This window comes from Crocodylus siamensis, chromosome 8 (assembly GCF_052110815.1).
Source record: "Crocodylus siamensis isolate JL-2025a chromosome 8, ASM5211081v1, whole genome shotgun sequence".
In the NCBI taxonomy this organism is placed as follows: Eukaryota; Metazoa; Chordata; order Crocodylia; family Crocodylidae; genus Crocodylus; species Crocodylus siamensis.
Window position 1 is genome coordinate 7,210,458 of NC_143402.1, and position 26,145 is coordinate 7,236,602.

At 41.2% G+C, this 26,145-nt stretch overlaps 1 long non-coding RNA gene across 1 annotated transcript in view; it reads right to left on the minus strand.

The window, feature by feature from the left end:
* Positions 1 to 26,145, minus strand: part of LOC149858037 (uncharacterized) — a 221,423-nt gene that overhangs the window by 186,693 nt on the left and 8,585 nt on the right. The window contains exon 2 of the long non-coding RNA XR_016444023.1: positions 11,482 to 11,609. This is a non-coding gene — a long non-coding RNA (uncharacterized LOC149858037). The remainder of the gene's footprint in view (positions 1 to 11,481; positions 11,610 to 26,145) is intronic.

Genomic DNA, 26,145 nt, shown 5'->3' on the forward strand with positions numbered 1-26,145 from the left:
TTTTTGTGTGGGCATCTTACCCTCACACCCTCATCAAAACAGCAACAGGAACTTCAGACTATTTGCAGTGAGCCGTATCAGTGGTTTCTGTCAAATGTGGGATCACACAGGCCTTTAACATGGTGGTGAGTTTCTTAACAGTGCAGACTAACCTCTAGTGGCTTCATTACATATTCTTCAAGTAAATCCATCATTACAGACCTTACCAAAACAAAACACACACATACTTGTAGGGTATGAAACTTTGTGTTTTACCAGCATGAACATTAAGTCAAGCAGAAAGAAAAGTGGAATCCTCCTATAGTGATAAGCACAGTCCAAGTGCTTGCACACTTGACAGATCGAGCTACTAGCATCCCCAGACCTTTTAGGTGGGCAATAACTAATTACTGGCACTGGTTTTATTTGCTACTTCACAGTATCCTCCAAGCACCAAAACAATCCCATTTTTTAACTTCTCTTTGCACTTCTGTAACTTTTTAGACAAATTCTCAGGGTTTATTAGTGTGAAAGACATAAGAACAGGATACTTTAAAAGCACATGTACACTACTTCTGGCCTTGTGGAGTACTGTTCAACATCATCTTCAGTTCTTCCAGAGAAGAATACCAGTTCTCCTCGTGTGCCATCTTCCATTCAGGATTGAGCATCTCATTTCAAAAAGAAAGTCAGTGCATTTTGAAATAATAAAGATATTTGCTTCTGGACAGGGAAGAGAAGATACTGGGTAGCTTGGATTCAGGCGTCACTAACAAACTTACTGGGGCCATTACTTTAAAAGGGTGAGTTAATGCAGGTGAGACAAAAAAGGGTTCTGTATTTGATACCGCTCACTCTTGTGTTACAAAAAGAGCAAATCACTTTGATCAACTGCATTGATTTTGAGCTCACAGTGTCACTCTGAAATTGTCAGTTTGGCACTTAGTCGTATTATTAGTCTACTATTTTAGATGAGTTCGTATTGCCGGCAGTTCTGGAAAGCCTCTGTATTTTATCCATAACAGAAATAGCAGAGCTGAGGGCCTTATGTTAAACTTTCCACATAGCTTACAAAAGTAGAATCCCCCGTAACTATGGACAAACCTCTTCTATTTATTACTTTTTGATTAAATTGCTGACCCATTTGCACCCTCTGAAAGAATATAACAAAGCAAAATAGCGAGTCTGTCTCTCCCCTGTGGGTTTTATCTCACCATCCTAAACAGCTCTCACTAGCACCACATTTGAAACATAAGTCTGCATCTGAACTACTTTTGAAAACAGAGGAAAAAACACCCAAAGTCCTTAAAGCATCACCCGAGAGACTTATCTTCTTTTTTTCTTCTGTCCTCAACAACAAAACACAACTATTTAAATTATTTCTCACAAAGTTTCATCTACTGCTCAAAGCATGGAAGAAAAAAAGAAAGAAAGAAATATTTGGGCTGTCTTCTTGGAGAAACTCGGGGTTTCTTAATATACGACGATATATACCAAGCCACTCCCTGGCACGTATGAACGTATGGAAGATGAATGGACAATTCATGAATTTCAACCTCACTCCACACTCCTTGGTTTACCTCTATAGCTTTAATTTAGTAGTCCTTGAATAGCCATAAGTAAGCACATCACTCCTGGGCCATATGCAACTGCTAGTTAGGCTGCTTTCCAGAATTCCCTGTTCTGCAGGGGAAAGAGTAGAGAGCAATTTAAGAGCTAAAGCATAATCAGCCCCTCAAGCTGGCCCATTCTGCACACTCACATGGCAAAAGAAAGGGCGTCTTGATAACAGATGTTGGGTTCCTCCAGGTACCAGGTGCTATAATCAAGGAAGCCCCAAGGCATTGGGGCAGGAAATGTTGCTTCCCTTCATCCTCTGCCTACTTGCATGACAGTTAGGCATAACCTAACTCTAGCAGTGGACAGCAGGGTGGGATTGCTTTTGCAATTGGTTGACTAGTCACAATTATCTTCCTCTTTTCCTTTCTCCAAAAGGAGGAGGGAGGCAGTGGCAGTAACACCTGTACATTACACCTGCACAAAGACAAAAAAAGCCCAGGAACATCTTCTTAATCTCCCATGAGGGAGGTGTGGGAGCTCCCCACTATCTGAGAAGGAACGCAGCTCTTTTGTCAGACCTCATCTCAATTTCAGATCCACCATCAAAGTAGAGGGAATAAACACGGGCCCTTTGTACTCATTAGACCATTCCCTAGCGTCAGTGCAGAGTTCAACCTGCTGAATGTAGACAGATCTTTTACTTGATCATTCCTTAGCATATTCCACGTTCTTTCTCCACCTCCTTAGGATCATAGGAAAGCAGGGCTGGAAGGTACCTCCCGAGTTTCTTCTGTCTCAGTCAAACAGAAAAATAACTGGAGAGTTAAGGGTTCAAGCACGTGTATACCAAGCACATGAGAGAGCAAGACTGTGCTCAGGAAAGGCCAAATCAAAGATGAGTTTTGCTGGGCAAAAGGATGCTGGCCCCACCATACTTTACATTGAAGGCATTGCTGTTGGCTGTTAGTCCAATGCCGTCGTTTCTAAGTAAGCCAGATCCCAGTAAGATGCCTCCCCTCTGATCAAGTTGGATCAATCTGCAATGTGGCATAATGGAAGTGTGTAAGGCTGCTTGTTGCTCTGTCTTCTGCCACAAGAGATAAGTTACACCTGGTGCAGGCCTCACTGGAGCATTGTTCAATGTATGCAGCTCACACAAAGGCTTCGCTAAAGCATTGGCCAGTTGGCCACACTAGCAAATCTGAGCAATGCATGAATGCCTCACATAAGCAAAACTTGGCATGTGGGCCAGATGTGCACTCCTGCCAAGAGATGGGAGGGAGAGATGACGGTATAAGGTTGGACAGTCCAGTACCCAGATAACAAGGCTGGAAAGCGAACGCTTAGGTCAGTATGCAAAACAAGGCCACAATACAGGATGGGTTGAAATGTTCAGGGTGGAATGCGTTACGTAATTTGTTTTGATCAGTGTATAAAAGGAGAGTAGGAAAGCAGGGAAATTTTGTAGTGGCCTGGGCGAGCCTGCATGGTCTTGTGCCAACTACCTTGTCACAGATACAAATGGCTTAGCTCCTGGTCAGATGTACTTGTTAGACCAAAATGTGTTAGGGCTATCCTTGTAGACAATAAATCTGGCCAAATCTTTGCCACCAAACCAAGCCTGTGGCTGTTCTTAAAGATTAGTGTTGGAATTTCCAGGCTGCAACTTTGCTGGCACCGCAGTTTCTGAGACTTCAACACTGACAGTATATCAATAACACCCATCAAGGACAACAGCAACAGTGACACTGACAACCCCAGACAATACCTGGAATGAACAGGATCAACCTCTGGAGGTGAACATGGGTGCCCGCTAAAGGAACGAGACACATAGGAGCCTTAGCAGTGGAACAGAATAACTCTCTTGAGCCTGGAAATGTGTATTTGAGGCAAGCATTGCATAAGTCTCAGTCATCTGAGAGGCAAAATAGGATAAGGGCCCCAAGGTGCTCCAGGCTGAGTGACAGCACTTTAATCAGAGCTGCTCCCAGACAGCCACTCTAATTAAAATAATGTAACATCTTGTGTATTCAGCATCCCACATTTCAAATTGGCCATGGGAGCGCTTTAACTAAAGCTTGTTTGACAAGTTTTAGTTAAAGCATCCCCAGCACCATTTTGAAATATAGGATCTTGAAAACATGTGATACTGCAGCATGCTAGCGCTTTCTAATAAGAACGCTCCAGCAGACTCGATTAATCAAATCTGCTCCAACACGTTCTAATTAGAACTCTTTGGAGCACATGTATAGGCACCTTAAGTGTCCACACAGGAGTTAACTGTTGAGCAGTAGTACTGTTGTATAAAGACATGCTAACATACTACATACTGACCTCCTCACCTGGGCAAACCCTTAATTAGCATGAAAGTATGTGTATCGTTAACTCTGCATCCAGAACACTTCAGCTCGATCTGTACCCAAGTTAAGATGCTTGCTTAGGAACCTAGCAGATCCTGTCATCTGGAGCACAGTATCACAAATACTAAAGTGTCCCAAGGCTGAACTTTTGGCAACCTATGTGATCTGCACAAAATATTGGATGAAAGCAAATGTGACTTGTGAAAAGAAGAAACCTTGCAGAGTAGCCTTGTGAGACTTAGAGCATACTGGGAATCTTGTAAAAGCATAAGAATAAATTGTTGTGTCCTAGAAAAAGTTCCTTTGACCTATATAATATTAGAGATGTGTGGTTATGTAGGACATACCAGTGATATAACACTGTCCCTAATGCCAATAAAGTATCTCAGTCAATAGACACTCTGTAGGGAAAGCTATTTCTCTTGACTAGTTAAGTTTCTGACAACTCTTTGAATAGCTGCTGGGAGGATAAAGTTTAGCTGTCATAGCTTAGCTGCAGGGATACAGTCAGCATAAGTAAAGAGAACTAAGTGCATTAAAATAAATTGAAAACAATGAAAGCTGAAACTGTGTGCAGCAAGAAACAACTATCCTACCTGTTGGTACACTTGTATATTCCATTACTTTTAGATTTTGGACTACCCTGGTCTTATTGTCTCATTTCCTAGAGATGAGATAAAGGGCCTTCTATCTATAACTTGCTCTTTTGAAAACTTGGTAAATGTCTGGCATTTGCCTCAGCATAGTTATGCCAAATCTGATGTTGGCAACACTGTGGCGAAGGCAGAAAATCTTGTGGTCCCAAATTATTGCGCTTCTCTACACCAGTGAGGACTAGAAAGCTCCTACTTATATGCCTTGCTACAAAAATTCTCAGTGTAGCTGATCAAGGTGGGAGTTACGTGCCAACAGTACCTGGTGAACGAAAACCACTGAAAAAGACTAAACACAAACTCTAACGAAAAGCGAAAGCAGCTTCAATTATGTTGAAGATTTCTGGGCCGCATGTCAAATGCAACAATCTTTTGCTCTCCAGTCTTCACTTATTACCACTAGGGATATAACTGCATCTTCCTGAGTGACACCTAGCCCTACTGAAGTCATCAGCAGTTTTGCTGTTTATTTCAGTGGAATCAGGATTTTACCAGTTATGTCTAGGAAGGATTAGTCAAATCTTGAGAGCGGTTCATAGGCAAAAGAGGCAGCAACCCTAGAAACACCTGGCTCCAAGGGAAGAAGCCTTTGGCTTTTCACCCTCAGTACAAAATCCAGGTGAGTATCTCCATGACACCACTATTCCCAAAGAGGGACCCTGTTTCTCTGCAGGAGTCATCTCCCCATGACAACTAACTTCCACTGGAATAAGAAAGTGGTTACGTAACACAGTGGCCTAAATAGGGGAAATGATTTTACATTGCCACTGAAGCTATGTAGAGACATTCAAAAATCCTGAGATGGAGTTGATTTAAGTTTCACAGTTTTCTGTAAGCCGGGTAATTTAGATCAGTAGCAAACAAAAGACATTCGCCCTTTGGGGGCAAGGCCAACCTTAGCCCAGGTCCCACCATTTTAAACCAGTTTGTGCGTGCCAAACTTCTGATCTGTTATGGGTACAGACCAGTTTAGCCTGGCAAACTCCTGCTCTGCTATGGGGATAGACTGGTTTCCAGTCACTTATGCCGGTAAAAGTGTAATGTCTATACCTTGCCTTAGAGAGCTGTCTTGGTGTAGGAGAGCAGATAGATACATGTGAATCTGCTTCTTGAGGTGGGCAGTGGAAGAAATTCCTATTCAACTCAATTGAGATGTAATTAAGAAATGTAAATGAGCTGGTTGTTTCACTTGCATTAATCTTTTTTCAGCTTCTTGCTTTAGAAAGAAGTTAAAGTATCTTCTTGATGCACAATATTCCAGCTAGATGAAAGGCACAAGTACAGGAAACCCATCTGATCCACGAGCAAAATTAACTCATGGTTCAATGGGGCTAAGAGACTAGAGCTCTTCAAAAAGTTTTGTATGATGCAACTGACTTTGGGTTTCCCTAAATCAAAAGACAAATCACCCAAACACAAATATATGCACTCATTTTTGGCAAGTTTTTCCATTTGGTATTAACAAAGAATTAAAATACTGACTGCATAAAATACTGACAAAAAAAATAAATAATGAAGCAGTGAGTTTACCTTCTTCTTGCAATGAGATGATTTTGAGGACTAAATTATTATGCGCCCACTATCCAGTCATTTTTAGAGATGTTAAAGAAAGGAAGGGTTGTATGTGTTTAGGAGAAAGTCTTTAAGAGTATGTAATAAACTAGCAGCTCATGTTACCTTGATCTAATTTACTGAAATCCCCTTTTTTAGGGTCCTTAATATCACGCTTTATGCTGCTGGGAAGGAATCAAATTTACAGTATGTCTGCAAAGTCAAAGGAAAGGATGTGTCCTTTGGGAGTACTTTGCTTTATCCAAACACTCCCTAACTCAGCCCACAAAAAAGCCTTACCTCAGAAAGAGTTGGGAAAAGTATTTGGAGAGCATCAATGTCTCAGTCCCTTAAATCCTACCTGTGGCTCTTTAATACTGTTGAGGACTGTTGGGAATATATTGTCGTCTCCTTTCTATTGTATGTGGACTCGAAGCCTCAGTGAAGAAATAATGCTTAGTAGTGCATGGCACCTTCCATCACCACCCATGCAATGGCATCAGAAGTAGGAAGACAAGGTTTGTGCGATTCCTGTAATTTACTGGTAAAAGAATATTCCCTTATGCTGGACTTTACTGGGAAGGACCAGATGGTAAGGATTCTTCCAAGGTCAAGTACAACACATGGGAGAGGATTCAAGCACATGCTGAAGGAGCTAAGCACATCCGTAATCTCATCAACATCAAAGGCAGGATCAAACCCATAAGAGATCAGGACAAAATGCTGAAGACCGTTTAAGTGGGACATAAGTCATTATTCTATCAGAAACAGAAGATTACATCACTGGAAAGGATTCACAGCTCTCATTTACTTTGCAAGCCAAATGAAAGAGATCTGAACCATTAGAGCATGCTCGGCCAATGTAACAGTGCCCCAGTGATGGTTTTTCTAGAAGATAATTATATTATCTCCTCACCACAGACACCCTTCAGGTATGACAGAGAAATAAATTTTGTTCTTAAACAGATCTTGCTACACACCAATAACATCCATCAACCCAGTGTATAAAAGTAAAATGAGAGGTAGCTGGCAATTAAGAGGCAAGTCAATGCGTCTATGTCCCACTGAAGATAATAAAGTAGAACTGTTTATATCCCATATCTAAACAACTTCTAGATTCATTAATAGCTTCATTAGTCAGACAGGTCCCTGGAGGGTATTATATATGCTAACACCGAACCTACTTTCCAGGCTAGGACTCTAAGGAGAAACCAGGAGATTTTGGTCTGTCTCAGTAATTCAAACAGTTCTTTGGAGGAGGTGTCCACTCCTAGGTTGGCTTCCTTACAGTATCTTGTCTGCTTTCCCTTAGCTCAGTGTTTTTCAACCTGTGGTCCATGTACCCCTGGGGTCTGCAGGCTATGTCGAAGGGGTCCACATAAGATGACTATGATCCATCAAAAGTATGTGAATACCCACATTTAAAATTCAAAGGGGTCTGCACCTCCATTCAAATTTTTTTTTTAGGGGTCAGCAAATGAAAATAAAAGTTGAAAACCACTGCTTTGGCTGGATCAAATTATAATTCACCTGCCTCCATAAACAGAAAATTGCTTATTTATGGTAACACATCAGCTCTCTAGTGCCTGGCTTTCATGGGCAGATGGCTTTTTTTTCCAAGAGATTGACTTGTCTGAATAGCTACTGAGAAGTTTGTAGATGATCACTGCTTACATTGAGCTTCTTATTTTAGTGGACAGATTCACTATAGTTATACATGCCTTTCCTTGTGCTCAATTGCTGCTCCAATACAAATTCATCTATGTGGTGCCTACTGTGATGAGCTGAGTGCTAAGAGTCAGATCTGCTTCTCTCATCTGCTATAGATCAAGAATCCAGATTACCAAATGTTATACCTATCTCGTGTTGAAAATCGGTATCCATCAGCTCCAGAGCGACTACCCTTACAGAGCAAACTGAGTTTAGAAATGGCACTGGAAGAGTTAATATTATGTTCTTTTCCCTGAAAATCTCCAACTCATTACCTGTGTACTTGCCCCTCTTCAAATTCCCCCACTTATGTCCTAATCTATTGTGTAAAAAAAAGCCATTTAAACAGCCAGAAATGCTTTTAGATTCATATAGATAATGTGTATTATCAAACAGCAGCAAATTAGAGGTAAAATGGAAAAAGCCTGAAAGCTCTACACAGATGTTCATAAAACTAAGTAACAAATGTTTCTACTGCAAGACTCTATCAGCAGGGTTGCCAGATGAAAAGAAACCTAAAAGCGCAGAAGTACCCAAATAATAGCCCACACACTTGAAGGCAAGGGAAATGTAGAGAAAGGCCATGCGTGCTCTGACAATAACCCTATCTATCGCCTGTGTCTTCTAAGCACCTTTATGTGCTCCCAGCTTCTTCACTGAAGTTAAACAAAATTTAAGACAATTTTGTTGGGTCAGTCTTGGGCTGTCACCACTCCAGAGGATGGCAAACCATTTAATTTAATGAATGTCGCCTCTTTATTAACAAAATATCCTTGAATAGCTCTCTCCTTCAATGAGCAGCTCTAGTCCATTATTCATTCAATTCACTGCAAGTTGCTCCTAGATTGTAGATAGGTTAGAGAGCAATTCCTGACATATTTGTGAGCTGGGCGAGAGGGGGAGAAACTGCACTCAGTAAAAGCAATCCTTTTTGGTCCCATTTGCGAGGGAGTAAACACACGCTGATAGCATGTGTGGTTCGAAAGGAAATACTTATTGGACTGAGCTGAATTCATCCCGGGGACAAATAAAAAAAATTAATACATTCAGGCCTCACCCTCATTATATTACACAGTAACAGGCGTGTGTTTGCAAAGCAAGGAGCAAGATGTATGGGTCGGTTCAAATAACATGACTGATTAGGAAAGGTGCTGTCAGTGAAGGCAGATGTGGATATGTTCTGGGTGTCATGAAGAGAAATACATCAAGCATGCCCTGAGGTCCAGAATATTTGCCTACGCCTCTTACTCCCAGCAGTACTCAAATGCAGAGTGAAAATGGAAACAAGTTCACTCCTGCCCTCTCCCAAAAGTCGTCTAAACCAACCCGAAAACCCCATGTCCCTACATTAATAGGAAGATGTGAAGTCATAGCATCAGACAAGAAAGGAAAATACCCGTAGGTTGACCCGTCCTGAGACACTAACAAAACAAAATGGAAATATCTCCAAAATACAGATTGCATTATGGAACAAATCATAGTAATACCGCTGCTTTGGGGAGCTGATACTAACTTGGGCTCAATTATTATTCATTACAGTGCCCTCACTGACTTCAACAAAACAGCTACAGGTAGAAATCTTTGGAAACCTCTTCTCACTCTCTCTGTCCTTAAAGCTGCTTTATCCCTGCCTGACAGGTTTGGCTGGGTCCCTAGCAGACATTACGCTGAAGACATGATTAACCAGAGCCAGGAGCACATCGAAGCCTTTGACTCCAGAGCCCTCGACTCCGACGCACGTCCGAGGCTGAGAGTGACCATCAGCTGACTTGTGCTCCGAGCCGGGTGCCCTGGGCGCACATGGCACAACTGTTGTGATCGCAGATCAGAGCCCATCTCACCTTTAACTGAATATCTGCCAGGGGCCTTAGCCTGGAGACAAATTGTGCCACCTAACCTATGCAAACCTAGCTCCTATCTTAATCCTGCATCTCCTTCTTTCATGTATGCTTATTCCACTTGGTGTACGCTGCCTGGATCTCACACGGTGAGCATTGGGACAATGCCTTAACACAGGGGTGGGCAAAACGCGGCCTGCCAGTCCATTCTGTCCGGCCCGTGGGGCCCCTTAAAAATTTAGAAAAATAACATTTATCTGCCCCTCGCTACCTGACACGTGGCCCTCGATGGCTTGCCAAAACTCAGTAAGCGGCCCTCCACCCAAAATAATTGCCCATCCCTGCATTAACACAATAGAGACACAAGGGCTTTGCTACCACTGCAACAAAAACTATCAGCAGGCAACCAGTCAGATATTAGAGGCTTTCATAGACATAATTAAGTAATATCTATTCACATCCGCTTGGCAATTCTTTTCTACAAAACGGAGGGGAAAACATGGGCTGGTAGTAACTGTCTTATTTTTAGACAACTTTGGAAAACTGTTGAGAAAACTAGAAGTAAATTTAAAAAACAGAAGGTGTACGGTGGTGAAAACAATGATCACTGAACTGATAGCCAAAAAGATCAATGTAAAATCTTCTATATGGAAATTGAAACGCCAGAATAGAGATCTCATCTGTAGCATTTCGGTCTTAACAAAAGTGACTGAAAAGCTAGCCCTTTGATCAAAACAGAAAAATATGTCTGTTTTGATTTAGACCTTCAGTTTTCTGGGCGAGAATGGTATTAGAGTTATACTTCAAAGGCATTTATATTTACGTTATGGTATTAAACAAGAAGGGAAAGATAACCGTTGTGTTGAATTCATCATGTCTGACTGGTTATAATACTGCACGTAAGGCTATTTTAAAATTCAGGGGCTATATTCATCTACAGCATAAAAGGATTCAGTGACTCTATTAGTCACTTTTCTCCAGGTGTTTAAACATGCACCAGTCTCCATTTCTAACAGTGCTGGAATTATTACTGCTTGATTATTACTTATAGTTTATTATTTCTGTGTAATTTCCTTTTTATTTTAAGCTTCAGTCAGATGATGCTAGACTGTCATGCAGGTCAGTTTTACACTAGTAAGCTATGTAGATGTTGCAGCAGTGATTACAGTTTGGTGATGGTCTACGTAAAAAAAAAATATTAATAGTCATTTACAAATTGACACAGCAACACACACACACAGGAACTCTGAAAGCTATCAAATGCCTGACTTTATAATAAACGAGGCCAAATATTCCTGTATAGGTACGGCGATTTTTTTTTGCTCCTTAAGTGGTGTGAATTGATTTAGTGGCTGTGAATGCAGCTGACAGCACATCACAACAGGGCACAGGTTTTTTTTGCAATTATTTGTTCACATTTTTAAATCAATGACTGTTTCTGCCCTTCTTCTGTTCACTTTCCACAAATATTCTGGTGATTAACAAGTACGCTCGCTGAAAAACAGCCCACAAATGCAATATAGCAGGATGTTTATAAGTGCCATCTAAAAGCCCTTTGCACCCAATCAGAAGACAGACACCAAGTGCGACTTGTGAGCAGGTGAGTGGGCGCACTTACCCAAGAGGTACGATGGCCAGTTAATAAGCAAGAAGCATGAACAAAAGGTTTTTCCTCAACAAATTCTGAATGGACAAAGAAATGCAATTAATTTAGTTAAAAGGAATAAATGAAGGGGAAAATGAAAGGATTGGTAAAAGGCTATGAAATATAATTAATAAGACTTCTTTTTGCAAAGGCAAAGGATTTATCATCCTGGGTAAGTCACGCACCAGACAAGACAACAGTATGACGCTCACAACCAGGTCCTCGATGCTGCTCTGCCCAGTTGTCCGCAGCTCTTATTATTCCAGCCTTGGGGAACGGCTTGTCTTTTTCAGCTGTGCCAAACACCGTCGTTCTGTGATAAAACAGGGACCAATTTGAGAGCGCTTTATTCAAACCTTTATACGTAAACTACAGGCTAAGCCATGCATGTGCACTATAAAGCAATCCCATTCCCAAATTAGTAAAACAAGCTGTTATCAAAGTACATAGCAGCTTTGCTCAGAGTCTCATGAAGTCAACAGAAAGATGGACACCTATTGACTTGAACGGACCAGGTGTCAGACCAAGGCAGAAAACCCATCCAGTGCCAGCGCGCACACACACAGAGCAGCCAACATGCCAGGCATGTATTTGGATGTACTAACATACAAGTCACAAAAAAAGAGGAAAGGTTCAAGCTCGGGCTTGGTAAGACAAACCTCCTAGAAAAGTGGATACTTCATTTGGCTTGCTCAAAATCGGAGCACGCTTTTTTATTAGAGTCCCAGAAAACCGCTTCGTTTACAGGAACAACTCTTCTGCAGGATTTTCCTTATAATGCAAGGTGTGGGGGGGAAATAAATAAATAAATATCAACCCTCTCGGAGAGCTGCCACTCAAAATCGATGCTGAGAAAAATGTCACCTGACAGTCTTAAGAGTTCTTTAGCAGCAGTCGGGTCAAGAGTGCCACCTACTTTGCTACTTTTAGGCCTTAAATGTCATCTTAATCTTAGCAAAACCTTGGGAAAAGATGTTCCCATTAGATTCCAACAGTGAACACTGTCCTCGCCTCCTGAGACGGGCTAGGATTAAACTGACATCTCGCTATCATTCTGGGGCAGCTGAATTAAACAAAATAAAACCCTTTTTTAAAAAAGTAAATACATGGTAGCAAGTTAAAGTATTCTCTCTAACCTCAGGGTAGAAGGCAAGGATCTTCACTGATACAGGTTCTGGGAAGCAGAGGCTAGTGGTGGGTGTTGTTTGATCGGCTTTGAAACATGTAACACAGGGGGAACTGTGGGGGGGGTTTCATGCAAAACAAAAAAAGGGGAAGCAACAAGTGAGGCCTGAGTGTAACCCACTGACACCCGTACAAAGATGCCAACCGACTCACGAAGGCTTTGAATCAGACATGCAGGCTATAAATATTAACCAGCATGAATAAAACAGCAAGGACCAAATCCTGCAGTCTCTACTTTGCCAAAGCTGCCTTCAAGTCTGTTGGCAGGACTCTCCAAAAACATCAGAAAGCAGGCAACAGCATAATTCTGTTTGGGTTTCAAGGATTTTTGTGGCGCTACAGTATGCTGATCCATTACAGAAAGCAGAGCATAGGTTTTAACTCTTCCTGTACCAACCAAGGGGAGGGAAAAGAAAGCAGGAAGCATTTGCTGCAATCAGAAAGGGCTTTTACAAACTACTTCTGCATTTAAGCGGGGGGGGGGGGCATGGAGCAATCAGAGACGAGGAATGATGTCAAAAGGATGGAGCTCTCCTCCATTGCCCCAGGTACGTTACAGTATTTTGCACCCGTGAAATCTGCCACCAAGAAAGACTACAGCTCTCACAAGCTGGAGTACCAGTGAAAGACAGGCTCTTCAATCCTGTGACAATTCGGGGATTGTAATAGTCTCTCCTGGAAAAGGGACCCCCAAGATTCAAGGTTGAACCCACCGAACCCAATGGCGTGTTTTACTCCCGACTTCCACAGAACAAGGATTTTCATTTCCTGCAGCCAGCAGTTGCCCTCTAGGCCCTCAAAAGAAAACTGCCCGTCACGAACACACGCTGTTTGATGTGTTCATGGACTGTCATGCCTGTTTCCCTGAATTAGGTCTCTTGATATACAGTGTTTGCTGTCTACATGCTGCTAAAAGACAAGCTATGGCTAATTTTGCTATTGGTATATTTTCATGACGTGTGATGCTCGATATGCATGTAGTTCAATATCTTTGCATGATAACTAGTCAAAGAGGGCAGATGAGACTTCAGGGGGGACAAAGGCTATTCACATCTAGAGAAGCAAAGCCCAGATTGGATGGGAGAACAAACACTGATAATTTGCACACGCAGATTGAGTGCAAGGTGAAGTGCCAGTCAAGGGGAACTTCTCTTTAAGAGAAATAATTTTCTATCCAAATAGTATTTGATTAAATCTGGAAGCTTGGATTTATGTCTGAAAAGATGTAAATATTCCTCCAGTTATAAATGGGTCAGTAAAGATGTCAAACGGATATATATTAGTAGTAGTATATTATTATATTAATAATATACTAATATAATATATAAATATAATAATATTATACCATGAATATATTAATATAATAATACACTGCTAATATTATTAATATGTGAGCAGCATATTATTATACATTATTACACTTAATATTTACTCTCCAAGACTTTTACAGAAGAATGGAGCTGATCAAGTATTTAAGCCTCATTGTGGGGACCAAAGGGCATCTTTATATTTTCTCGGGCATAAGGAAATGCTAGAGTCCCTCACCCAGTGGGCTTAACAGAAGCTGCCCTCTTGGATGTAAGATGTAGGCGAAGATCAAATTGGTACTCTGATATTTTTTTGCGCTTGTTTGTTCTTCCATCTCTGTCTGTATCTCAACATACAGTTACTGATTTTTTATGCTTGTTCTCGTTTTTTCATAACAGCACTTTTTGTTATCTTTTATAGATCACCTATTCTCACTGTTACCTGTGATCTAAGAGCATTTGACCATATAGGCAGGCCTCTGCCAAGGAAGGTGCAATCCAACTACTCTGAACACATGGTTGGACAAGGGTTTTTCTAGTTGGCAAAAACCCATTTGCTAGGGGCTGGCAAGACCTGGGTGAAACTGGTTAAGCTGAGATCCTGAAGGCCAAGGATTTAGCCCCTGGCACATCTTAGCTGGTTCTAAGGAGTTAAATAGCACTAAGGGTTTGGGCGCAGAAAGGCACTATGTAAGGTGTAAGAACACCCCTAAAGTGTCTTAAAGGCACATCTGACTGCATCTGGTATTGAGGAATATCATAGCGTCACCACAGCAGATTAGAAGGGAGAAAAAATAATCACTGGGTAAGATATACCCTGGAGCCTATTATCTTTCTCTACAATCCCCCTGTGGCAAGTGGAGAAGAAAGATGGGAGATGACATATTTTCCTTGTCCCAGCTTTACCCCAGTCATTGTTCACTTAGTACTCTTGCTCCGTGCCCCCTCACCCAGCACGCTCACCCCCTGCCCTTACAAAACATATTGCCATTCCCTGTATCCAGGCATAAAGAGCTGCACATGAACCTTGTACAATCAAATCCTGAAGTATTTCACATTGGGCATGTATATGGTAGGGAAGAGCACTTCACATACATGAAAGCGCAACAAAGTGCCATGAACTTTTAAGGGCTAAGCCACTATTTCATGCCTAAATGAACTAGAGGGAAAATTCTTCCCTAGGGAACAATCATGTCTCGGAGCACTAGAGAATCAAGATGCTAAATGATAATACTTTGCATGTCTACTTTTTATTGAACTTCTGGAGAGTTTGTAACACCTGCAACTGATTTTTTTGTTCAAGAGAGAGAAGCAAAATATCCCTTGAAGGCTCAGAAATCAGAGTCCCTTTATGTCCCTTTGAAATAGGAAAGTAGAAGGAAGATGACAACTTGAGAAACAAACCTGGGATGTTCCTACATAGAGATGTGGTTCAGAAGGATAAAGATTTGTTGGGTTTAAGCATTACAAGGACCAGGAAGCAAAGGTTCTGGTTAAGGTAATAGCATTTACTTTGTACTTGTACTTTAAACTGAGGCTGTTATTAGGTATGCATGTTGTCTATTCAGAATTCCTTTCTTCCTCTTTTATGTGTTTCTCTTTTCCCTTAGGACTTGACTGTACTGCAAGCACATGAGAAAAGATAAATAAGTAATGTAAATTCCGATAATGGCAGCACTTGTGCAGATTTGTTTAAAATACCGTAGCTGAAAATCCTAGATAAAAAGCATGCAACTGACAGTGCTATTTTGGCCTAGCCTGATACTAAGAACATCTCCCCAGCACTTTCCAATATGGTGACAAAAGTCAGGGTCTCTAAAATAAAATAGTACAACTTGACTGGTACCAGCAGAAACAATCAGAACAGAATCAGCTTCCCGTTTAGTTCTTTGCTTTGGATTCTCTTGACTCATTTTTTCACACCATTACGTGCAAGCTTAAATAGACATATGCCACACCAAAATAATATTATGCTACCCAACATCCTAGAAGTATGAATGTACTAAATTAAGAACAGTCTTCCACTCTAGAAGCTGCGTTTCTGTCATTTCAGAAACAGAACAGTTTGGAGTTTCGCTATGTTTGTACGTTTTTCTATCCTTGGTGCGGCCTGTCCTTTCATTTAGTTTTATGACACTATTGTCTATGCCAATGGGTGCCACTGGAAGGTCAGTCTGCAGAATAATTGCATGAATCCAAATGGATAATACTAATACTAAACATGTCCTGTGGGCTCCACGGAGCCCAAGGGGTAATTAAAAAACGCAACCCACATAGAGACATGGGCATGCCGACGACTAAAGTAGAGGCGTAAAAGAGACCACCCTGTTACAATACAATTTTCAGGCAATGCAAGATGAGCCTGGTTGGTGCTTCCAGCTCTTGAAGCAAAAAGGGATGACTTTTTAAACATTAGTACTTCTACTCTAAATATTCCTTGTATATACAGAATTACCACTTATTCCCTTTTCCAGTCATACCAGATGGGCCATGCCATGAATAGAAAGATTTGAAGACAAGGCACTGCTGCTGTATCTTTAGCAAAAAAAAAAAAAAACCCCTTTGGGGTCCTTTTCAATATTTTCCTAATTAAAAAGTAATTTGAAGAAAATTTCAAGAAATTAATGGCCACTGCAACTGCACATCAATAGGCGTGAATTTATTTCATGTTCCCGTATTGGAAACCAAACTCCTGATTTCATTGTGAATAGCTACCTGAGTCCCCAGAGAACAGTTCCCTCTCACCATATGAGAACAGATGGGGTGGGGAGGGGAAAAAAAATCAGGAAAATTCATTATATGTTTTATAGTCCTACTGATCCTTATTTTGATTGTTGGAGATGGGAGTGGAGGGGGTGAAAGAAAAAGAAACAAAAAAAGGATGAGCCCCTGAATTCCACAATGTTTTATTTGGCACCTTCATAAACCAACATAAAAGCAAAGCCGGCACATCCTGGCAAGAGGTGTGTCAACATCCATCAGAAGACTAAACTTTTCAACCGGCATTTAAAAAGACACATGGCTTCAAGGTGATGATTTGTGCAAGTAAAACAAAACCCTTTCTATCAGTGATCCTGTAAAGGCATTTACTTGGTGGGCCTGAAAAAACTATACCATCAGCTCCTCATGGGGCAACTGCACAATATAATCAGCCCTTCGGTTCATGATTATGGGACAAAGCAAGCTAGTAATGTGAAATGTAGTTTAAATTTGCTATTCTTCATCAGACTGATAAGCAAACATATGGCCATACTCCTATACCCTTATTCCTTCAGCTAGGCATGCGTGTTCAGTAATGCCTAGCTCCATGGCGTAGTCCAACCTAGATCAATGGGTTAACCTGGCCAAGCAGCTACTTACAGGTTTTTGCAGCATGCTCCGACCCATGAAGCTTGGGGTCAGGCCCTGGCATCCTGCAGATTTCAACAGGTGAACTAAAGGATAGCTCATTGTCAGGCAGGGTGACCCAATCTGGCCCATAAGAATGAATTCATGCGACAACTTTTACGAAGAGGAAAAAAGGTGTCTTAATCGGAATGGCCTCTGCTGCCCGGAGTCAGACTTTCTGCTCCAACTTCTTGGCAGTTTCATTCTCCAGGCATGTCTCCAGAATCTCCTCCATAACATTAAAAATATCCTACAACCTCAAATAAGGCACTGCTTTTTCTTTTCCCTAGAGACCACTTTCTAATGAAGCATCCTGTAGACCTAGGACTGTGAAAGAGGAAAGAGAAAACAGGGATTTTGGTGGGGTTGGGGGGGGGGGGCGGTTTGGGGCTGTTGTCATCATCTGCATAACTTTTGGAGAGCAAAATCATTCTCCATCAAGCCATCTTGGATAAATATAGCAGTGATACATGATATCAGAAACCTTTGAGGGTAGCCTGGAAGATTTTAGAAAAAAACAAAGGTGATAAAGGAGAGGATTAACACATCCATACTGGTTGTTTACCCCCTGAAGTCATTAATAGACATTATCAGTCAGAAGCAAAAGACAGCATTCTGTTCATGCGAGTGAAAGGAAGAGAGACTGATTTAGGAAAATCTGTAATGCAAAAACCCCCCCCAAAAAAACAACTTTGGCACAATGCAGTGAGAACAGCATCTGTGAAAAACTCAGCACTTTCCAAAATGTAAAATGATCCTTCTTAACATTCTGCAATGAGCAGGACTCAAAGGCACAACACATGAATCACTGCCCCATAGCGCTGATGGGCAAATGTAGGTTTTTATAATGGCTCTGCTAATATGACCAGGTGCAGTCAGTTTAGTTTATGGAAAGTGAAAGTTATACGTTTTAAATCACACACCTTTTTCTACCACAAGAAGCCATGCTCTGGTAGAGGAGAATGAAAATAAAGGTGGCAATGCATTTGGCAAAATCCCCATACGTATCCCTTGGTTAACTTGACCACTAAACTCAATAATCTTGCCTTCTTCTCCAGATCTTAGGTCTTAGACACTGCTAGTGACCCTTAAACAGGCAGATATTCATTAACTTTGAACAGCGCTCTGATTGACTAGGGCCAATAACTAATTTGACAAGATGTTCTTGGAAAATGCAGATCTGCTGGAATCAAGTGTTTCATGGGAAAATCACACGGTAGGGTAGATACGCATCTCTGTGGACTAACTAAATAAGATATATGGAGAGAGCTCATCTTATTTATATCCTATAAATCATTTATATGGGGTTTTTTTTTTTAATTTTTAGATATCTTCTTTGGTCTATAAATGTGTGCATCTACTTTGCCTTCACACTCACTTCAGACTAACATGGCTAACTTCCTTACAGGAAAATGTCATCTACAACAATACTTCCAAATTAAAAAAAACCAAAAAACATGTGTTGCAGTTGTCATCAAAACATTTCTGTGTTCCATGTACAAAACATTTTATAAAGGTGTTCCATTTTTGTACAAAACCCTGGTTTTCCTGTTCAAAATGACCATTAAAAAAATTAAACCAACACATGGAAAAAAAACAACCTTTCAATTGACTTGAGCCCAATTTTCTTCCCACTCCCCAGAGTGAAGGACCATGAAAATTCTCAGGATTTCAACTTTTTCTTCCAGTTTCGGACGGGAAGATGTTTGCAGGATCAGAAAACCATTTCCCGCACATGACTAGATCTGACTTTGTAGACCCCACATGTAGTGCACGTCATGCTCTTCGCAAGTACCGGTGTAATTTAAAACCAAATTTTCAACCACACTGTCCAAATCCATTTGAAGTATTTCACAATATTCACTTATGTGCACAAGCATCCATTGGAGCATATAAATATATATTTTTGTGAACTCTTTGGGTGATTTCCTACTGATCCATGGAAATGCTGGCCCTAAAGAATGAAACAAGCCTCAGGCAATGCCAAAATGACCTTCAACCATTCTGAGTCCAGGGAAATCGGGGTGTTAGGTTAAAAGAAGCGTACTCCCATTTCCTTTTATCTAGCTTGTCTGTGTGCTGACAAATTACAAATCAATACAAGGTTCAAGATGCTTTATAGGGGTGAGTCACAGGAAGGAACTGGGGCCGAGCTCTGGGCCTTTTGCCCACAGCAGTCTACTTTGCAGAGGCACTAAAATCTTGTCTGCAGAAGCAAGGTGTTTACCTCCTCCACATCCTACAGTCGTTGAAGATGTTAGCATGCTTAGCTCACAGAGTAAAAGAATAAGAGAGGATTTGCCGTGATATTACATTAAATAATGGCTGGAACTGAGATATGCTTCTACTTAATCTTGCACATAATAAGACAACAAGGAGTCTCCTAGTACAGAAACATGAAACAGAAATGAAACATGTTTTTAAACTGTGGAACTCTCTGCTGCAAGAAATACTTGACCTAATACATGTTTAATGCAATAATTTACAACATTAGATGACATTTGCATGCAACAAACATCTGAAAGCATTTGCAGTACCTTCAGAAATAAACTTTATTACATGGCATGTTTGGAGTTGAATTTAACTGAATGAAGAAATGACGTGATTACTCATCTATTAGATAGTTACTTTAGCTTTTGTGGATTGAAGGTAAAATGGTCCAATCTGGAATCAAAACTTGCTCAGATTAGTTAAGCCACCTAATAGTTATACAGTTTTCCACCAGGAAATCTTGGAGCACTTCACCTTAGAAAATTCATACTAAGGCATGCAAATTGCAGCAATATCTAATGATCAAACACCCCCAAGTAGAGTCAAAGCATCACTAAAAATGCAGTTCATGGAATTGTGCTGAACTTTTATGCTAGAATAAACCACTCTGATTTTGTTTCTGTAATCCTCCCTGTATACATACAAATATGGTTTTAATTGGGAAGAGCTGAATGGGAGGGGGAAAAATGCCCTTTCAGAGTTAAACTCTCCTATCAAGCACATTTGATCAAGGAAAAGAAAGTCTCTCCTTCCCAGCTAATGCACAGTGATGCTAATAGTTCAGCATGTTTGGGGCAATGCACCAATGCTTCATTTCAAATTCAGCCCGTCGCTCACAACTCATGTCCAGGGCCTCTATCCAAATGCTACAAATGAAGCACGAATAGATATCAGTTCTGCCACACACCATCCTGGAGAAATTAATACAATTCTTGATAGGATGCAAATATTTGGACCTTATAATGTGCATAATGTTGCTTATTACATCTGCAAGGTTAGGAACATGGCTTTTGTGCATGAGTTAGGCACGAGCAATATTATCTTCTGTTTACACAAGTTGCCACATTAGTTTTCCCCCTGGCCCACATGCCAGGGAAAGAAGCAGCAGGATAAATGTTCTCTGCTCCTCCTTTGTCCCTTCTATATTTCAAACGCATTACACACACACTAAGAAGGTGAATAATAACATCCAGCACCAATACTGATATACTTAACTACACCTGTCAAAAAGCTGTCAGTCTCTGCCAGGATGCCTTCTGTACAAGTCATCACTGCAGCAGCTCAGACAATCTGCAGCACCCCTGTTATTCTAGCCTTGGGATTACTTTCAGCAAATGAATCTCTCTTGCCAAACAACATGTCCTGTGATGCCAGCTCTGCCCACTGGAAGCCACTGCTACAAAACTCATTTTGCTGGATTTCAACCAAACAGGAAGCCTAGTGCAAAGTCAGCACAGATTTTCTAAACACAGCAGAAAGCTCTTAATTTTTTCAAAGAGATCTCCAGACGCAGTACCACTCTCAGGTAATTAAGAGTCATCTCACAGATTCCCCTCCATCATTGGGAAATTCTCCAAAACTGAGGCTATCTGTATAAAAAAAATTCTCCGTAACATTTCCCCCTCTTTCCTATTTTGCAAATGTCGAGTGAAGCTGAGCTAGGGTCTGAACAGACAGACAGCCACAGAGGAGGTCGGGGAGGTGGGGGCTGAGAAAACGGCATGTGCCTTTCAGGCCACTGCAATGATGGAGAAGTTATGTTATCCTCCCCCTCCCCACTCCCAGAAGCACACAGTCCCAAACACAAATTAGACAGAGTCCTGCGGCACCCGTTAATGCAGGCCCTTGTAGAAGCTCTTTACTATTCATCTCCCACATGACAAGGTAGAGCTCAAGGATCAAGAGACCAACGGGCTGAACCACCCCCACGGCCCACAGCTGCTCCCCTAGGGAACATGCATGTAGAGCAGGGGATTTCTCCAGCTCAGCTTCAGACTCGAATGCAAACACAGTCCAAATATTCCTAAAGGGAGGCTTCCATAAATGACATTAGAAAGGTCGATTCTAGCAGAAGAACTCGGCAAAATTCATTTTAGGCGTTTCATAATTAAGAGTTCGGATACCTCTTAGGGGGGCCCATAAGAGTGCCAGTTTGTTAAGGGCTTTTTTTTTTTTGGATGTCCACAGAGGTGAGAATCTTCTACATAAAATAAAATAAAATACTTGCTTATATTTGTCTCTCTCTCTCGTGGCGCTCATCCATCTGCCACTCTCTTCTTATGCTTCTCGACATATTTATATATCAGAAAGTGTGTGTGTGTGTGTGTGTGTGTGTGTGTGTGTGTGTGTGTGTGTGTTATTTGAATTTAACTCAATACTTTCTAGCTGGGATTTGCAGAAGCAAGTAATTGAACCACATGCTCAATCCCTACCGGCTTTGGTTGGCTGACTAATTTGAAAACACCAAATATATCCAACCTCTGCTTTATGGCATAAACTAATGCTTAGCAACTGGGGACTACAGGGAAACATTGTGTAAGGACAGTTCTGCAACCGCCACATTTCTTGCCCCCTTGTTAATCAGCAAATACTGGTTATTGTTTGTGTCTTGTTTCTGGACTGGAAGGACCGCTGATTTGGCCCAGTCTGGCATGCAGCCCATGCAAGACAGTCCCGGTGCTCTGGTGGTTTGGATGCAAAGTCTGATGGACTCTTGCAGAGAAACCTCTCCAAAAACTAGATTTCAGGTGCAAAAGTCACCGAGTTCCTTCATGTTTCTGTATTATAATGAAAAGAGATGGTTCGGTATTGTGACAACTTTCCAGGCTCCCAAGTCTTTTGTCATAATGCTGAATTGCACACCAGTGCAAACACAAAACAGAATTATGTTGCAATATCTGGGTTTAGGGGAAAAAATGGCAGGGTTATTTTTTATTCTTTTCTCTCTCTCTCTCTCATATCACAAGCCAGCAGAAACCCCTCAGTATCAGAAACCTTCTCAATCAAGGTGCTTCTATAGTTGTGCCGTCAAAACCGCATATTTTACTGAAAATGATTGGTCCTACTGTACTTCCTATATGTAAAGAAAGTGAAATAATCCTCAATTGCCAGGGATCAGCAATGCAGGACGTGGTCCATGTAGGTTATTCAGAACGTGTTTACAGGAAACTTTCTAGTTTTGAGGTTGCGAGGAAGGATGGTGAATGACAGACCTTTCTGATATATGTGTAATTTTGCCTAAAACAGAAGCAGCGAACCTTGGAGAATCAGGTTAATATGAACAAAGCAATAGCTCTGCCAGCAGCCAAATATTGTCATCTAGGGAATTCTTTTTTTTTTCCTTTTTTAAAGAAAGCCTCTGGAATAGAAAGAGTGCGTTGCCCTGAAGATCAATGAGTATTTCCAAAAAGGAGAGTGCATTCCCGTAACTGTTAACAACTTACAGTTACGGGTAAAGCTGGGGTCAAATCATTTTTAATTTTGATTCAGGCAGTAAAGATAGCTGAAGTGCAATTATTTTTTTTGTCTGAAGGGGTGGGATGGGGGCAAGGATTCATTGACTATTTCTAAAGATTATTTCCCCCTCCCCAAAAATGCCCCATGGAAGCAAACTCCCAGGAAAGGAAAGGATTTCTTGAAGCTGGTATAGCCATTGTGTCATGAAACATTTCAGTCTCTTTCAGCCTCACCTAGCAGGACCACTGCATTTGCTTTTGGCTAAAAATAATTAGTCAAGTGAATTTGTCATGTCTCTTTTCATTAGACTAGTGGGAAAACTAACCATTACTGCTCATCTCCTATTTCATAAGCTGGTGGCACGCTGGAATTGCTAATGAGGAAATACAAGTGTGACTTCTTTCGAGAACTTTTCTCCAGCAAATAGGCCATTTATCTCCTTTTATCTCTAGGATGAAGCATTAGGACAATAAACAGTAGAATAGATGGCTCACACAGTCTCTGGAAAATAAAGCAGCCTGAGCAAAGCCTGTCCCTTGCCTATACAACCAGAATAAATCTGCTATGCAAGGCTAAAGGACTAGTGAGGGAAAGTACTCCCCAGTCAGATAAGGCCTCCCTGAATACAGAGCAGCGGTGCAGGTGAAAGTCCGCTACACAGATCGTCCCTGACCCTAATCCCCCAAGAGTTATGTTCCAGTTATTGAGACCACTTTTCTGCCTCAAAGTATTTTATAGCATTGGTGATGAGTGAACTCCTCACTCTTGCCCACCTGTATCTTCCCTAATGTCTAGATGAGACACTTGGGCTACATACTCTGCGGCGAGTGAACCTGTAGAACAACTGCCTGGTCCATTTTATTGGTGCTGGAGCTCCTGAGCCGTTATCTCCGCATGTGGGAACCCCTCGTTTCCTATTCTACGCAACGTAGGGTGCGAAATGAAGTGAGGTCACATGCTGCAATGCTTTCCTTCAAGAGGCCATCACAATATGTAATAAAAAAAGGGGCTCAACACCTGATTGTATATACAGTTAAACCTTCGCACTGAAGTCAAGGTAAAAATCACTGGGACTTGTGTCTTCAACAGTATTCACAAGAGAGCAATGGAACTTAAGATACGCTGCTAATTAAGGAGCCTGATTTGTGAAAAATCAGGTGTCTCAGTGTCTTTAAAGTAAGAAGATGGAAGTACTTTTCTTGGCCACAGAGACTAGGACGCGGCATTTATTGAAATACCCTAAGCTACTTAATGACTTTAATAACAGCAGGTACAGTTACTGGATCTGAATTCTTCCTGGTAAGCTTTTGCTAAAGGAAAAAAAAAACCCACTGACACAGAGAAACAATAATACTGACCTTTTCTATGTTTGCAACTAGTTTTTCTCAATATAACCACTATAGTTTTGTTTATGACAACTTTAATTTTGAGTGGCAATCACAAGCATGTAACACTCATTTTCAAGCTTGGGACCTTTAAGCTTTGTTCCTACTATTATTAGTTACCTGCCCTGAGTCATCCCATCTCCTCTCCCTCTTCTTCTTCTGGCTTGGACAATCATACACAAATGCCAGCAAATGAAGTTATAGACGTAGTGTCACTAATATGGATAGTACAGGTGAAATACCGGCAGTAACATCATGATTATCACTTTTTAGTCTGTACTGTCCATTTTAAGCCTTCCTCTCGCCAAAAAAAAGGTTAACAACCTGGAAAAAATCCATAGAGGATGGTGCATATTACATGCAGTTAACAGGAATTATTCCTTTACCATTATCAAACATTATTGATTAAAGACTCAAATCTTGACCAGAATGCTAATAATTCATCTGCTCCAAAAAAATATTTATCTCCCCCTATGAAAGCCTGGCCTAATTATTTTTATCCTCCCCACCCTTGATGTTTTCCAGGAAAAACACTATGCACAAAAAATACATTTTGATTTAAAAACGAGGAGTCTAATTTACAGAGGTACTAGGCAATGTTATTTCTCACTGACTTCAAAGGCCGTTCCTCACTTCTGATAAATGGATCCTAAGAGTATTAACAAGATCATAAGCAGCCTGTTTTATAGAGAAATACATTTCTCTCCTATGTTGCGTTGTTTTGAAAATCAGGTGAAAAAGGAACTCTGAAATGAACAGTTTTCCCTATATAGCTATCTGTTATTCCTGGTATAGCTCAAGGCAAAAAAAAAATGATATGCCCAGTGTGTACCCACTGGGACTACCTAGATGTAAGCGGGCTATGGTCTAGTTCTGATTTTAACGCAGACCTATTTCACTGGGGGCGGGGGTGGAAATCAGGCAGGCAGCAGTTGCTCATGGCAGCAGGAAGATCGTACCACCTGTTTGAAATCTGTGCATTTTAAATCTGTTTACCTTAATTCATACTTCAAGATGTTCCTAAACAAAATGGCAGATGTCCTGCTACCTTCGTTTGCCTTGGTTTCAGTTTCAAGTTTCAGCAATTACAGAACAAGGAGGAAGTGTCTGCTATAAGCAACATTTTGCAGGAATAAAATAAAAGCGACATCCAGAGAGCTGTGTCTTAGCGTGCAATTGAGAGTTACAACAGACTCGAGAAACAAATATGCGGAACTGAAAAAAGAATGAATTAAATTAAAGAATTCATTACAGGGGAATTAATGAAGCTTAGAGACAGAGGGGGTGTGTCACCTTACAATCAACCTTCGGTCACTGCAGGATTTCTGCTTGAAATATATACCATATCTTTTCAGCACAGTGTTCAGACCGCCTAATGCAACTTAGCTACCATGATACACTCCAGGTAAATTACTCCCTCCGTACGCATCCCCTATGGACAACCACAGTAACCATGCTAATCCGGCCTCAATTTCCCTTATAGTCACCAGTGCTGTTCACATCGTCCAAAAAAAATCAGACCTATATTTGTAAACCCTCAAATGTTCTCTCTCAACATCCAATTCAAGCCCCATTTCCAGGCATAATTTATTAGTAGAAATAATCTAGGATTACCATATTTCCAGTTTCAAAGACGACGACACCTGTCAGGAGGGGGTGATGATATGATTGTAGGGGGTGGCAGTGATATGCCTGTACCCTGCCCCTGCCCCTCACTCTCAAGCCACAGCCCTGCTGCTTCCTCTTACTTCCAACCCATAGTCCTCTGCTCCCCCAACCATGCTGGAGCTGTCTCACTCCCAACCCGCAGACGCTCCCCCCACTGCTGATACCCCTCACTCCCCACCTGCAGCCCCCT